This window comes from Petaurus breviceps, unplaced genomic scaffold (assembly GCF_028583685.1).
Source record: "Petaurus breviceps papuanus isolate PSGF00001 unplaced genomic scaffold, PetGlider_PUasm1.0 90792, whole genome shotgun sequence".
NCBI lineage: Eukaryota > Metazoa > Chordata > Mammalia > Diprotodontia > Petauridae > Petaurus > Petaurus breviceps.
Window position 1 is genome coordinate 12,634,972 of NW_027187347.1, and position 17,269 is coordinate 12,652,240.

Sequence of the window (17,269 nt, forward strand, 5' to 3'; positions counted from 1 at the left end):
ATCCATCCATCCATCCATCCATCCATCCATCCATCCATCCATCCATCTATCCATCTATCTATCTATCTATCTATCTATCTATCTATCTATCTATCTATCTATCTATCTATCTATCTATCTATCTATCATCTATCTCAACAGAAAACCTGTATAGATTTGCCTCTTCTGCTGGCTGTCATTCTTGGCTGGTAACCAGTTGACTGAGAGACCAGTGAAAATGGTGCAAAAAGTATAGGATTTGAGAAAGTGTGGTGCCTTCACACAAAGAGGAATTACAGCCTCTCTCCTTAGTACAGACAATCTCATTTCTGTTTGCTTACATATTAAACATGCCTTGTCTTAACTCCATGTTCATTGTTTATGTTCTTGTCTTTTGCTCCTTAGAATTATTCCTTTTCACACTCTACATGTAGGGAATCAGATTATGATTTCTCAAAAGAATCCATTGAGCTTGACTATGCCTTCCATCCACAGTATATATCCTTGTAACTTCCTTCTGTTCATATCAGTGAAGAAGAGAAAAATGACACATAATTCTAGACTCTGGATAACATAGATAGCAATAGTACTTTTTTTTAAACCAGAAAGATTCATTCCCAATGATCAGTCTTGCTTATTAGCTAAGAAAACCTTTCCTTCTTCCTTTCCTCCACCCCTAACCCCATCCTATAACTTTGTTAAATTGTTTTGCTATCAGTATTCTGTGAAGCCCAGACTTCTTTTGGTCAGAGAAGGCTCTGAAGTGAGCTTGTAGGTTTGTAAGAGACATTAAAAAGCATATTACCTCTTTTTCAATAAACCAGTGATTTAAGTAATGGAGATATGTCCTTTATAAAAGCAAATCACAGTCAATCTTATGCTTTCTCATGCTGTGCAACCAGACAGGGGAGCTTTCGTCCCCAATGCTAGGGTTTTCTCGGCTGCCAAAGGTATTAGATGGGTGCCCTCTCTGAGGCCTCCACATGCTCTGGCAATCTGCACACACACCCCAGGACCTCCATCCTAGACTGCAATCCAGATGCTAGCAGGTTAAAGAAGAGTGATTACCCCTCAGACTGGTCGCTTGGTCCCCCTACACTCTGCAGGCCAGGAGATGAAGCTGCCATGTGGTGCTGGCTGGCTATGCCAGTGTCTCAGAGGCTTCTCACCCTGGGGGCAAAAGCCAAGGTACTCCCACTTACTGGGTCCCAAAGTGCAGACTGCACTGGCCTTTCACTTTATCCTTAGCATCTATGTGCTGATAATTCCGGAAACAGCCACAGCTGCTGCTGATCTGGAGTCCCTTTTGGCCAGTGGCTGGTCAGGCTTGCCCTGGAGCTAAAGCCTGGATGTGGAGCTGGGCTCAGCTCCCAAAGTGCTGTGCTGGCCAATTTCTGCCAGCCTACTGGACTGTTCTCAGTGGGAAGTTAGCTTTTTTGTGTCATTTTGTGGGTTCTGCAGTTCCAAAGTTTGTTCAGAGGCCCCTTTTTGCATTGATTAAATTTAGTTGAGAAAATTTTAATAATCAAAAGATATATTGGAGAGCATCTTGGGGTAGTTCAGAGGATGTCAAAATTAGCTAAGCATAATTCATTCCATGTTTTCTTCCTATTTAGTTTGTTGTCAATTTCCAGTATCTGCGCTAAATATAGGTATGCTATTTGCTATTAGCCTTTCAATTGGAATGACCATTAAATATCTGGACAAGAGGCATTTTTCTTCCACTTGGTTTTTCTGTTGTGGATTTGTAGAACAATTTCTTTGTAGTATTTATAGATCACACTGGGGATTATTATCTAGATAATATTCTGTCTCTGTCTCTCTGTGTCTCCCTGTCTCTCTCTGTCTTTGTCTCTGTCTCCAATTTTTATATCTATGTGATATTATCTGAAGAATTTTCCAGGACGTGCAGGCAACACAAAATCATCTACAAACAGGATTAGGGGAAGGACTTCATGATATATAGGAAATCTATCTTTTATTTGGACTTTTTACAAGATATCCTTCATGAGTATCAAATAGTTTATGCTTTCTTTGATGTTAATAATAAAAGTCATTGAGTAGGGTTATCTCTAGAATTACATTTGTCAAGGGATGTTGAAAGATCATATATACACATGTATATATGTATGTATATATATATAAGTATATGCATGCATGTAAATGTATGTATACACACATACATATGAGACTTCTTGTTGAATGAAAATCTTTTTTAAAAAATTGTGGTTTATTTTACCTAATAAAATGCTTTTTGGTCATCAGAAACAATAAGCACAATGGTATTTTGCATTCTTTGCAAGTCAGCTGTGGGATTGTAAGATGCTATCTTTTGTAGACAATCATTTATAAAAAGCTTTCTTGATTCCCTTTCATATTTTCCTAAAGGTGAGCTTTAATATGTGGGTAGATCATTCACATATAGATTTTAGGATAATGGGGAAATAGTCATAGACATTTATAGTTATTGATATTTCTCCATTAGCTTTTTGAATATTGATGTCATTCATTGTTTTTTTTCCTATTGTTTTGTTATTTTCCTTTCCTCAAGACATGATGCAATGGAATCTTCTCCCTCAGTGCTTTCAGGATTGCATCTCCTCCAGAATGGAATTCTTTTTTGTGTATTTAGTTTGGTCCAATGATTCATTCCAAATTCTTGTTCATGTTCCTCATTTCCATTTCTGTATCTCATACAATACAGCAGAGTCTAAGATACTAGGATCCAAGTGTGGTATTTCGTCTGTCAAAGAAATTCATAAATCTGTTCTATCTTACACACATTTGTTGTCTTGTCACCTTCGACTATGCATGTTCTTGAGATAACATAGTTCAGATTGGGCTAAGGTCAAGCTTTCTAAAAACCTGTAATATCTTTTTTATAAAGTAAAAGTGCTGAAAATATATTATCTTCTTCTGTACTGTTTTACAAATTAAATTTTATTCTGAAGTAGCATCATCCTTGACTCTTTTTTTTTTGGTAAGGAGATTGAATGTATACTGCCTAAAGAAATTTCTGTATTCTCTTGGCCTCCACTTTGTGGCTTCTGCTTTATATCAATGAAAGTTACATAGGAAAGAGTGATAATAGAAGTGAACATTTTTGCTTCTTTCCCTGCATTTCCCAATGAGTATTTTGAATAGTACAGGTTAAAGATGGTGTGATTGTTTTTGATATCTTCTTCTCTGTAGTCTTTTTTATTCTGATAGTTATTTTGATCTTTATTTAAACTTGATATTCAATCCTCACATAGATAGCTGATTCTGATAGGAATTTCCTAAGGGTAAACAGGTGTTTTCTGGCTGTTAAAATGTTGTCAATATCCTTTTCTTTTCTTATGATATTCAGTCTTTTTTGGAAAAAAGTAATTTTGATACATGGATACAAGATTTCTTGGCAGACCACACACTTTTGGGCCCTTCAATTTCATGAGCCACATTTTCCCAACACATTTCTCACCATCTTCCCCTGTGTCCACCTTCATGTTGGAGCTACCAGTTATCAAAATATATGTTGATTTAGTTTGGGGCATCTTAAAAAGTTCTTCATGGGATTTTTCTCCCACTACACCCTCTGCAACAGATGTTGGCATCTAATTTGCATTTATTTTCATGATGATTCATCATGATTTTTATGATTTCTTTGCTCATGCTCATCATAAGCAGCACAAAATGAGAGGATGAAATTGCCCCAGGAAAAGCTTGTACAATCATAGATTCGAAGCTGGAAGAGACCTTGGAGATGATCTAATCCAGGGATTCTTAAACTTTTTTCACCAGAGACCCCTTTGGCATTTCTTAAATCATGGGTCACAACCCTACATGGGATCACAACCCTACATGGGATCACAATTAAGAGGCACTGATCCACTCCCCACCCCATTTTATAGATGAGGAAACTGAGGCCCAGAGAAGATATGACTTACTCAAGGTCACATAGGTAGTAAGTATCAGAAGGGGCTAGGTAACATAATTCTTGTTGCTTTTATAGTCCTGGCAAAACTAATGCTGCAAACTCTTTTATTTGTCTCTCTAAGGAGAAATTGTGAATCATTTTGCCATTTATATGTAACTTCATTCTGTCTCCATGTTCCATTTATTGTAAGATCAGTATTGAAATGGTTCAGTTCTTCCTATTTGTGTTAATTCCCACCCAATTGCAATGATCTCAAATTTAGAGCAGCTAAAGTTAAACCAATATTTGTAGATGCTGTGAAAACTAGATGATTTTAGAACCCTTGGCTACCTATCCTTTCTTTCTCCCCTCCCCCAATTAGTCCTTTTCCCCAGTGGAAGAAGTAGAAACACAGGATAAGTACTTATGATTTTTTTTTCAATTTCCTGGCTTGTATCTATATAATAATTCATCATCTGGTAGACAAAATTACTATTTATTCAAAATGCAACTGAGTAAAATTCCATTGTGGAATAAAATATACTTGAAGGAGCAATGTATTTAGGGGGTGTTTTTAGATTGAACACTGTATCAGCAATGCCATATTCACAATGCCTATGGAGATTACAAATATGCTGATATAATTATCCATTACAAAATACGTCATGCTTGCCATATGGGGAAATAAACTAGAAAATTTATTAAGATACCAAAAGACTGAGTCCCAAAACCAGAAAGTGAAAGCCATCAGAGTAGTTATGATATTGGCACAGGTAGATAAAGTAGAAAGCACCCACATTTTCAAGAATTTAAAACAGAACAGGCTACCTCAGGCAAAGGTCCTCCTCTCCCCACTCACAGCAACAACCCAGCGTCCGGGAAGCACGCTCCCAGCAGCTCCGGCCCCTGGCAGTCTTCAGCAGGAGTCCTTAGCAGAAATTCTGGCTAAGTCAAAAAGGGCTTTGCGCTGCCGTTGCCTCTGCTGCTGCTGCCGCCGTCACCACCACCGCCAGCCACTGCAGGAACACTAGCTTGGCTTCCGCTTCCTCTTGCTCCGCCCCTTCCTGCTACGTCAGCAAGTCCAATGGGGCATGGAAGATCTTTAAATCCCATAACCCTTACATTCGGCCCCAAGATCTTTCATGTCCCTTACTTGGCAAAAATACAGTAGGAATAACTGGTGTCAACAAAATTTCACAACAATATAGCAAGAATAGCACACAATAAACACAGAAAACCATATTTTAGGGTGGGGCTTGAGCACAAGCTCCCCATCATTCCCCCCACCCCAAACAAATGGGGCCCCAAAATCTTGTGGTAAGGGGTGAAGATCTCTTCTTCTATGGCTACTTGCTGCTGAAATCAGATGTAGAGCTGTCCCTGTCCTAAGGGGTCCCATTTGAGAGGTCAGTTCTTAATATGCTTGATGCCAGGTCCAAGGGTGACACATCACAGTTGCAGACAGGGGGTGACATCCAGCTTAAGCTATCAGGCATCTACAGATGGAGGGTACCAAGCCTGTGGAAACAAATCTAACAAACAAGGTGAACAAACAAAAAATCAAGAAAAAGCAAAGAGACAATAACCAGACTATCGTAGCCTCACTCACGGTAGAATAAATGAGTGAAGGGTACAATTTTGTAATCATCTTCTCCAGAATAAACAATAGTTACAGTATTATTTCTCTGGTGCCTTCATCAGTGATTCTTACTATCTAAGACACTAAAGACTCCCCCATTCTTTGGGTAAATCTACTCAATATATCAGTGATCTCCTGTTGAGTGAAATCCTCAATTATCTCCCTGGACTCTGTTTTGCCTCGGTGGTTCTCCTGTCTTCTTCTTCGTATGGGGAGAGCTTCTACATTGGAAGACTCCTCATCTAACCTTGCTCCATTCTCCTCACACACATTCTCCTGGAAGCTGTCAGGGCAACTCTGCCCAGCCTGTACAAAAGCTGCATGCACATTCCTTCTGCTAGTTTTTTGCTTCCTTTTAGCTACATGAACAGTAGCTTGCTCCTGGACCACATGAGTCCCTCCAGTTTGCTCTTTTGAGTGCTGTGACACAGAAGAATCCTCAGGCAAACCAGCTGACTCCCTAGCCATCCGAGCTCTTTCCTTCAGCAGCTTATCCCTACTTTTACACATAAGGCGATAACTTGTTAGCAGCACCCAGCCTCTCCTGCACACTCCTGCCAGTTCTTTGCCTGGTTCTATGGGTATTGCTTTCAAACATCTTTCCAGATCTCCAGGTTCTCCCTCTTTTAGCGTTGGTTCCCAGTTTTCACAGGGCCCTGTGCTTTTAGCCAATTCTCTGGCTAGAGAGGAATAAGGCAAATCCTCCCATCCTGGAATAGCCATTTCTCCCTCTAAAGCCCCACTGCTTCCAAATAGAGGCCTGACATTTTTTGATCCCATCCTGGTCGCCAAATGTATCAGCAGTGCCATATTCACAATGCCTATGGAGATTACAAATATGCTGATATAATTATCCATTACAAAATACGTCATGCTTGCCATATGGGGAAATAAACTAGAAAATTTATTAAGATACCAAAAGACTGAGTCCCAAAACCAGAAAGTGAAAGCCATCAGAGTAGTTATGATATTGGCACAGGTAGATAAAGTAGAAAGCACCCACATTTTCAAGCCTTTAAAACAGAACAGGCTACCTCAGGCAAAGGTCCTCCTCTCCCCACTCACAGCAGCCACCCAGTGTCCAGGAAGCGCGCTCCCAGCAGCTCCGGCCCCTGGCAATCCTCAGCAGGAGTCCTTAGCAGAAATTCTGGCTAAGTCAAAAAGGGCTTTGCGCTGCCACTGCCTCTGCTGCTGCTGCCGCCGTCGCCACCACCGCCAGCCACTGCAGGAACACTAGCTTGGCTTCTGCTTCCTCTTGCTCCGCCCCTTCCTACTATGTCAGCAAGTCCAACGGGGCATGGAAGATCTTTAAATCCCATAACCCTTACAAACACCCAGATATCTGGATATAAAGTGAGGTTAATGTCTCTTTAAATGAAAAGTGTGGAAATAGTTTGTGTGGTGGAAATAATACTGACAAGAAAGTCAGATAATATGGCTTTGTCTTTCTAGGTAAACTCTGGTGAGTCAATTAATTTCTCTGGGTTTCAGTTTGTTCATCTTCAAAAGGAGGGGGTTGGGCTCAATAAGCACCGAGACCCTTTCTAGCATTGTAATCCCAAGGTTTTGTGAAATAATATACATTTGTTGTCCCATGTGCTTATAAGGACCATGTGGACTTTTTTTCTACTACTGCTCCAAATGTTTTCCAAGAGGATTAAGGGAAATAAACACTCTACATATGTAGATGAGAAAAAATGAAACAGAGAAACAGACTATCTAATAAGCAAGGGGGAGAGAAGATGATATAATGACCAAAAGAGATGAGGTAATCAATTGTTTCATATATTTGTCATTAGTAAGATGAATGAAAAAAAAAAGAAAGCAAAGTAGCCAGTTAGGCAGTTTGAATATTTACAAATATCTAGAATGCAAGGTATACATTCAGGTTAAGAAAGTAGTAAAAGCTATAGTTTAATAAAGCTTAAATGATAGTCTGGTCTATACAGCTTTACAGAATTGATCCAAAGTAGGATTGATTTGTTTTTGTTTTCTTTTTGCTGCCGTCATAGTGGATGGTCACTGAGCAATTGATTGTGTTGTTGGGTGGTTGGTCTGATTTGGTCATCGAGATGAATGAAATAATTGGACTGACTATTTCATGGTTCAGTTATCTTGGCTATGTTAATGACAAAATTAGATTCACTATATGACAATGTGTTCAAATGCATAGCGATCAATCAATGAATGGTAGATCCAAGCAGTCCCTGTTCCTTTGTTGTTCATGATATTGGAAAGTCAAGAATTAAGGAAATACCAAAGGAAGACTGAAATGAACACTTCAATGAAAAATGTAACTATAGAAATGCAAATCTGTAAATCTTTCCTAGACAATGGATACATGAAGATTTAATGCTAAAATGGTGTAGTTGAAAAGACAATAAATGGTGTCAAAAGACCTGGGTTTAAGTCTAAATTTCAGTATTTACTGGTACTGTGACCTTGGGCAAATCACTTGACCTTTTTGAGGATCCATTTCCTCATTCATCAAATAGTAATAATAATCAATACTCTGCCCCCATTGCAGGATTATTGAATAAAGTGAAATAATGTGAAAGCAGTAGAAAAAAAATATTGTAAAAAAGCTTCCTGGAAAGCTTTTGAAAACCAGTGACTAGATAAACTTTCCTTATAAAATTAACAAATGAGTAATGGTAGATACTGACATTATTCTCTCCTTGTGCTCTCTGTCATAATTTTATGTAAACATCACTTCTAGTCGCTCTATGTTGCCTTATAATTGCATGGATTAAGATCCAGTTTCGAAATGTAAACAAAAGATGGTAGGAAATGAAAATGTATGAATTTGATGAGAAGTGTGCTCCTAGGAGGGTGTCACAGAGGTTGGTATTTTAAGTTATGGTAAGGGACTATTTGTAATTTTTTTAATCATCCAGGGAAGGTATTAAACAACATACTAATGAAATTTGCAAGTGATATTAAATTTTGAATTATTGGTATCAATTGTAAAGACAAAAATAGTAATACAAATGAACCTTAAGAGGTTACACATATGGACCCAAATAATGAAATAAATTCTCTATGGGGAAAAAATGAAAACTAATATTATATCAGGGGAAAAATAATTCAAGATAGAGAATGTGTGTGTGTGTGTGTGTGATATTAATAACAATTCACACTTACAGGTTACTTTAAGATTTACAAAACATCCCTCTCCCCCACCCCATAATGAGCTAGTTAATATAAGGATTGTTATCCCTATTCTATAGCTGAGAAACTAAGGTTATAAGTAGGGAAATGACTTACCAACAATCACACAGCTTGTAAACTTAGACATCAATAATGCCTGATAGTCCTGGGACACATTCAGTAAATTAGTTGATCCAAGCTTCACTCAATATAGCTCAGATAAGGAAAAGTTACTCCAGGTTTTGCTTGCATGGAGACTAGTGTGCTGGTGATGGAGAGGTGAGGAGGATGAAAGGATGGAAAAGGGTGTCAGACCTTCCACATCAACATGTCTGCCAGCTTGTATTGGAATCAACATGTCCTTACTAATAAAATAGGAAGCATAAACATTTAAATCACCTTTTCTCTGGGTCCCTTCTAGTTCTCTAAAGATGCTCCTATAATTTTATGATTCTATAATCTCTTCTTCCATTCATAATCAAAGTCTTGGAAAAAGTCATTTAATTATTTGCCTCTACTTCTTCTCTTCCCATTTCCACTGCTCTCTCATAGTTCTTTTCCTTCTCATTCTCTTTCATTGGATCTTGTCCTTTTTCTCTTAACTATGGGTATTCTCTGAGACTCTATACTAAACTGTTTTCTCTCTCTAAATCCTCTCTCTTGGTGATCTCATAACCTTCCATGGATTGAATTCCCATCTCTTTGAATATAAATCCAAGATCTAGATATCCAGCCCCAATCTCTTTCCCACATTTTAGTCCTGCACTAACAATTTTCTGTTGGACATCTCCAACAGGCTATTCTCTAGGCATCTTAAAACTTAAAATGTCCAATAGAATTTATTATATCCTCCTAAAGTCACTCTTTTCCCAAATTCCCATATTTATGTTGAGAGTTCCAGGCACTCAGACACAACTTTTATATCATCCTCGATACAAAAATATATCCTTGATGCATCCTTTTCTCTTTCACATCCGCATAAAACATCTGTTATTTGTTTCTTTTAACCAATGTCACAGTGCCAGTAAATAGTGAAATTTAGACATAAGTTCAGGTTTTCTGACTCCGTTTCTTGTCTTTTCAATTACACCATGTTAGCATTCAATCTTCATGCATCCATTGTCTATGAAAATTTTGCAGATATGCATTTCTATTGAAATGTTCATTTCAGACCTCCTTCAGTATTTCCTTCATTCTTGACTTTCCAACATCATGAGCAAAAAAGAAATAGGTACTGATTGGATCTACAATTCATAGATTAGCTCTGCACAAATGTAAAAGATTTTATCTTCACATTTCTCAGATCCATCCTTTCATGGTCACTAATCCTAATATGGACCCTCATCATTCACAGATAAGAATATCTACTATTCTCAAAAAAAAAAAGAAAAGAATTTCTACTATTGCCATAGACTACTGTTTTTCCTCCAAGTTTCTAGTATCTTCTCTCTTTATTTTGTCTCCCACTAATCTTCCTAAAGCAGAAGACTGTTATTCCTATGCTCAAGAAATTCCCATGGTTCCCCATTAACTCTCCATGCCTTCACTATCTCTTATGCCAGGAATGCATAATCACAGAATCCATGATTTCCTTCCAGGCTCAGCTCAAAAGCCACCTCTTACCTGATGTTTTTCTACATCTTCTCAGATGCTAATTCCTCATTCATGAAACAAATCTGAATTGCTTTTGTATATATTTTGCACACACTTATATATGTGTATTTTTTTCTTCTGAAAAGTTCTTTGTAGTAAGATAGCAATTCTTATATATAGTATGCCTAGCACCTAGCTCTGTATCTTACTCAAAGGATTAGATTGGAATGGAAATCACTGAATCCCCAGTGGGTAATCTTTCCCTCCCACTGATACTTTTGTAAACCAGGGTCTCTCTTTCTCAGTCATCAACTAACACCACCTTTTCTGACTCTTGTCCCATGTGAAAAAAATCTTTGTTATAACTCTGCTTGGGAGTAGGAATAGGAAACAACAGCAAGGGAACGGAGTGACCAGAATAATCAGTTTATTAGAAAAATTGCCCTGCTAGAGGATAGAAAAAGGAAGAGTGTAAATGTAACACTGCACTTTGTCACTGTGCAGCACACATTTTGTATTTTAAGATTACTCCTCACTTTAATAAGATAGTTTTTGTTCTTTAAGATGATTTGGTACAGTGGCCTCCTCTAAGGGAAGGAGACAGAAAGGCCAGAAATCCCCAAAGTGTAATCTTTGGAAGAGAAATCTCCTTTGGTGCCCCAGATAGTAAGAGTGGAAGGTTAGTCAAGTGAATGCTAATAAAATCCATCTGGGAAACCTTCTCTCTGACATTGGCCCATGTGGGTGCCTTTATTTTATATTATCTCTAAGCTACATATATTCTAGACCAGATATTCACCAGGATGACTGGAGATGACCCAGACAGAAAATTGAGGTTGGAATGAGGTCAGAAAATTAATGAAGATCATGGATACAAGAGATAATAATAATAACAACAATAACTACTACTTATATAGCTTCTTTTTTTTTCAAGCACTAGACAATTTTTTTTTAATTTTGTCCTCATAACAACACTATTCTTATCTCCATTTTACAGATGGGGCAGACAGAAGTTAAATAACTTGCCCAGAGCCAAGTATACTATTAAGTAGTATCCTAAGCAAGATTTCAGTTTGGATCTTCCTATCTTCAGGTCATGGAATCATCTAGAAGCTTAGAAGGAAGTATCAATCCAATGCAGATGAATACAGGAATATATGCACATACTTTTGGTGTTTTGTGAAGCATTTCTCAGACATGAAAAATACTAGTTATAGTTCTGTGAGTCCTCCATTCTTGAAACCATTTGTTTGCTCAAGTAGCTCCATGAATTCATCACGTTTTAGATATGAAAGAAACTGGCTGAAAATGAACATTACAAATGGTCACAATGGATGGACATGGGTATTATGATAGAATTTGAACCAAAAGTGAATGAAACATGTGCTCATTTCATGAACTTTGGTTTATGGAAAAATATTCATTCCTTTGCTCATTATCTGGAGGTAAGATAAATGAGAAGGAGCTGACTCAGTGCTCCTTAAAGGTGAGTTAGAAGGCAAATAGAAGGGAGTGGGTTGAGTTACTTGCCTAATTTCTTCTTGTCCAGGTGCGTTTTTCATGGACAAAAAGAAGTGAGCCTGAAACCTGATTTCTTTGCTTTACTAATTTTGCTGGTTGGCTCCAGTGAATGAACTACTAAACATTAGGTTTGAGATAGGTGGTACTCATGATGTTCCAAGTCTAGCCCTTCACCAGTCATGATCATATATGAAGAAACCAAATGCCGCTCAAGTTGTATCTTCATAGTACTGTAGGGAGATCAATGATTTTGTTGTGGTCTATATCTACAATAAAGACAAGAATGTAAGACAAAGAATCTAAGGCATTGTTCATTAGTCCTGCCTCTTCATATAGCCCTTTTAGTCTTTCTTCAAGGCTTATTTGTAGTTCAACCAGGCATGTCATTGGTGTCTGAGGGGAGTCAACCTCATGTATAAGTTCTTGGTAGTTTTTGTTGAATAGAGTCCAAAAAATACTAAAAAGTGAAGTTGACTAATAATCCAGGATTTCATAGGAGCTAAAAGGATTTTTCTAATTCTAAGATAGATATTTAGAGAACCAGACTTTGAGTAGTAGTAGAAAAAGAATGATCAAAAGAAGGGACTAAATCTTGGCCAGGGGCTTCTGCTAGCCTTTTTTGACTGTCTGACTAGTAATGACTATCATGTCCCTAGGCAATTGTAATGGGAATGTAAATTTTTAAGATCTTCCCTGCCCCTAGGCTAAAGTGTACCTGGAGCCTGGGGTGGGAGGCTTGTTTTTCAGTAGATACTTCTTGATTGGCCAGTGAGTCAATAAGGTTGTTACATTCTCTGAGCCAGGAGAAGGCTATATAAGCCCTGATGTGTAGCTTTGTTTTGGGTCTCACTTTGAAAAGTGTTCTGTGATTTGATCAGATGAAACTCTGGGAAGCTATTGTTGAGAGCCCCCCAGCTTTGAAACCCAGATGTTGATTTGGTATGGATGTAATGGTTGGACAGTTTGAAAACTGTCTACTTGATCTGTTTCTCTGTCTTGATAATTCTGTCTGTATATTCTGAAGTTCGGGGTGCTGACCTTTTTCCCCTGAACTAGGTAAACAATACATCTATGACTGATTAAAGTAAGCTTGTTAACCCATTTTGAGTTGCTTTCCTTTATCAAAGCAGATCCAAGAACCTGTGTTGGCAGCAAACCCTGAGGACCCTTGGGGTGCTTGCTGCTACAGCAATGTAGCCTAAATTAGCTTTAGCCTTCCTTGGAGAAGAAGAGATAGGCTTACCAGTCACTGTCTATAGATAGTAACAAAGAATGGCATATAGGCTGAAGATCAACAGATGAAAACCTAATGCAGCTTAGTGAAGATAGTAGGCAGAGAGGCCAGTAGTAGGACCCAGCACACAATGGAGACTAAATATCCAGCACAAAATGGCATGATGACTGTTCCATCTGTTGTTTGTGAAGGGGCTAGAATGAAAGGAGTGTATTTCCCTAGGCAAATGCATAGAGGTATGAGTTGTGCTTACCATGTGTCTCTCTATGTGTGCCTCACCGCATTCTTTTCCTGCATGTTCTTCATGTATTTTTCTTGGTCACATGTTTCCTCTGTGTATGTGTGTGTAAGTGCATATATTCATGTGTGTGTGTGTGTGTGTGTGTGTGTGTGTGTGTGTGTGTGTGTGTGTACTCCTCTTTGACAGTATAGTAATCCAAGAGATCGTACCTCTTTGGGTGTGGAGAAAATTTTCTCAGAACTTAATTTGTTAAGTTGTTTGATCAAATAACCTTTAGCTTTGGACATTGTACTTTTAATCCTTTCTGATTGACAGAGGAAAAATGAATGTATCAGTAGGATTTCTAAGTGGATTCTGAGCCAAAGAGTACTTAGACCTTGGGATAACACTCACGGCAACTATGCTTGAGGGGACAGTGGGTATTACAGTACCAAGAAAACTTAGTTCATTCAGACAAATCAGTGGGGGAAAAAAATCAGTCAAGCTGATTGTGATTAATGTGTATCTTTTTCAGTGCATTGTAATGGTATCATTTAGACCCTGAGTTTCCAGCTAAGGACATGGTGAAAACACATGTTGTTGCTATATTTACATGATGCTAAGGGTGTTTATGTGATGACTGAGTCAAGCAGATGCTGCACTATTGTCTAATATTGACATTTTTTGGATGAGTGACCAAAGAATGCATCACCGAGGATCTCGTCTAGTGGTGATGAGACTTTCCTTGCTTAGCTGGACAGGTACTCCTCAGATGGCAGACACAGCAGTCTGGCACTGGGATAACATTCAAAAACTTTTCCAGTCTGATAGAAGTTGCCAGAACCTGTACTTTGTTGGCAAAGCCATTAAGAACCTAGTGCCACTTCCACATCACAGTGAAGAATCAGATGAGGAAACCTGTCAAGTTCAACTAAAGTAAGAATTTCAATCATTCATATTATTTTTCCTTCATAGTACCAAGAATCCCTAGCAACTCTATCTTTTTCTCCCCTCTGAATTGAGTGTGTGTATGTGTATTCGTTGTTCATGGTTTTAGCTATTTTAGAAACAATCACATGTTTGATAGTCTATATGGAAAACATGTAGATCAAGAGTTTTTAACCTTGGATCTATGAACTTGTTTATAAAAATATTCAATAACAGCATTTCAATATAAATGTTTTCTTTGGAATCCTATGTATTTTATCTGTACATTTAAAAATATTATTCTAAAATAGGTATCAGAATGTTAAAGGAGTCTATGAAACTAAAAAGGATAAGAATGCCTGATTTAGGATAAATTTTTCACTTGCACAATACTTTATTTTCTCTTTTTTTTCCTTTGGTTTTGTGTGGATGAAGACTCAGAGTCATTGATACTGTGGGAGAAAATTAAAAGGATGTTCTGTAGAACCATTCATTATGGAAGCTTTGGGGTAAAATAAGAGGCAGATGTTTGCTACCCAGCCTTGAATAAGTCAGCTCACTTCAAGTGGAGGTGTCTTAGAACAATAAGGTAATATTTATCCTGGAAAATTAAAGCGACAAAAATGCCACCTAAAATTAGATTGAATTTCATGTCAAGTAGATAAGAATTTATTAAGCACCAACTATATGTTAGGCACTATGCTTAGCACTGGAGATACAAAATAATAAAAAGGTAAAAACAATCATCACTCCCAAGAAACTAACATTCTTTTTTTTTTTAATTTTTTGAGCAATAGAGGTTAAGTAACTTGCTCAAGGTTACACGGCCAGTTATTTCTGGGTGTGGTGCTGAGTATCTGAGCCCAGATTTGATCCAGGTCATCTTGACACTGGAGCCGGTGCTCTTACTCGCTGAACCACCTGGCCGCCCCTAGAAACTAACATTCTAATGGGGAAGACAACATGCAAACAACTATGTATAAACAAGACAGATACAGGAAAAGTTGGAGATAATCACAATAGGAAAACACTATCATTAATAATGATTGGGAAAAGCTTCTTACAGAAGGTGGGGTTTTAGTAGGGACTTGAAGGAAGCCAAAGAAGCTGGGAGATGGAGATTAGGGAGAAAATTCCAAATATGGGGTGGGGAGCATCCAATGAAAATGCACAGTCAGAAGAGGGGATGTCTTAGATGAAGAATGGCAAGGGGGCCAATATCACTGGGTTGAAGATCTAAGAATATTAGAAAATTAGGAAGGGGCCAGGCCACGAGAGGTTTAAAAGCCAAACAGAGGATTTCATGTTTGATTCTGGAGGCAATAGAAAGCCGCTGAAGTTTATCAAATAGGAAAGTTATCTGGTCAGATCTTCCTGTGGTTTAGGAACATTAATTTGACAGCTAGGTGGAGGATGGACTAGGAGGGCAACCAGAAGATTATTGAAATAGTCCAGGCATGAGGTAATGCACTAGCATTGTTAACAATGGTAAACAATGTCAACAGAGAGAAGGGAGCATATGAGAGAAACGTCACAAGATAGAATCCATAAGAATTGGCAACTGAGTGGTTATGGTGAATGAAACAAAGTGAGGAGTTGAAGTTGACACCTATGTTTCAATTCTGGGTGACTGGGAACATAGTGTTACCCTGAACGGTAACAGGAAAATTAGGAAAAGGTAAAGGCTTGGGGAGAAAACACTGACCTCTCTACTTCCTACTGCCAACTGGAAAGCAATAATGTGCTTGCCCTGATATTTAGGACTCGTTTATTTCCAGTTTATTGCTGCATCTATACCTGTAAACTCTTATGATTTCTTTGACTAGAATACCTGGGTACTGAAGTAAAATATCGTATGGAATCCAGTTCAACAACTACTTATTTTCCCTTCCCTGATTGCAAATAACCAGTTTGACTGAATTTTTCACCTTTTATATGGGTATTTTGGAATCCAACCCATAAATATGTATATTTTAGATACATACTGGATAGACAATGAACTAGGCTAGAACTTAATAGGAGGAAGAGAGTGGGATGGATTACTCTTGAAAATCAGGAAGAGTTTTTAATGACTGAGCTTTTGTGGAAAAAAAGTGGTTTGATCAGTGATTCTATATGGCTTTAAATCATTGAATGTTACTATTTCCAGAGTTAAAATTGCATATCACCCAAAAAGCAAGAAAGGAGGCATAGTGTGAACAGGGGGCAAGATATTACTAATAAATTGAGCCAGAGAGGTAAAAAAAATATTAGAGAGAATTACAACAGAAAAGAAAATGGATTGATCAGAACTGAAAAATAGCTGATAGGTGGTCCATATGTTCTGTCAGTGTCAACATAATATCAAAAGATCTTTTCTGAAGCATAGGTCAGAAGTTCATCGATCCCTGGTATGCCTCAGAATGTTGGGTGGTAGCTCCGTGGAATATTTACAAGAGGATGTGGTGTGGTAGGAACCACATCTAATTTCCCTTCCAACTCTAAAGCTGTCATTTTACTATATGCAGACAAAATAGGCTTTTCTATAAAAGATAACAAGATTCCTCAAGGCTTAATTGGTCTAGGGGACTAAGACTCACACTATTAACATAGCTTCCTGATTGCCTAGCTGTCAAAACCCAGTGCAGGATGAGTCAGGAGTTATTCAGTTTTGAAACATGCTCTTCTGTTGGCACGACACCATGGCAAATATGGAGGCAGGAGAGTTACAGCCAGTTGAATTAATGTTGTATCCTTGCTGAATATTCTTTCCTAGTATAGTTAAGTAAATTTCTCTTTTAAAATTGTTAAATGGTCTATAAGTATCTCATTTAATTTCAGTTCTGTCTGATCCACCAGACTGGCTTGAGTAAAGTCTGAGCCAAAAGACATGAACCAGAATCATATAGGAAGAGAAAATATGGACAGATTTTGATCTGTATGGATTACCCATTTTCATGTGATCACAAATCTACTCTTTGGATGGATTGATGTATTGATCTGATTATCATCTTACTTGTGTCCCAAGACAATCCTATGAGACAGGAGTAAGGATATAAGTCTTTCTTTCCTTCTTCCTTCCTTCCTTCCTTCCTTCTTTCCTTCCTTCCTTCCTTTCTTCCTTCCTTCCTT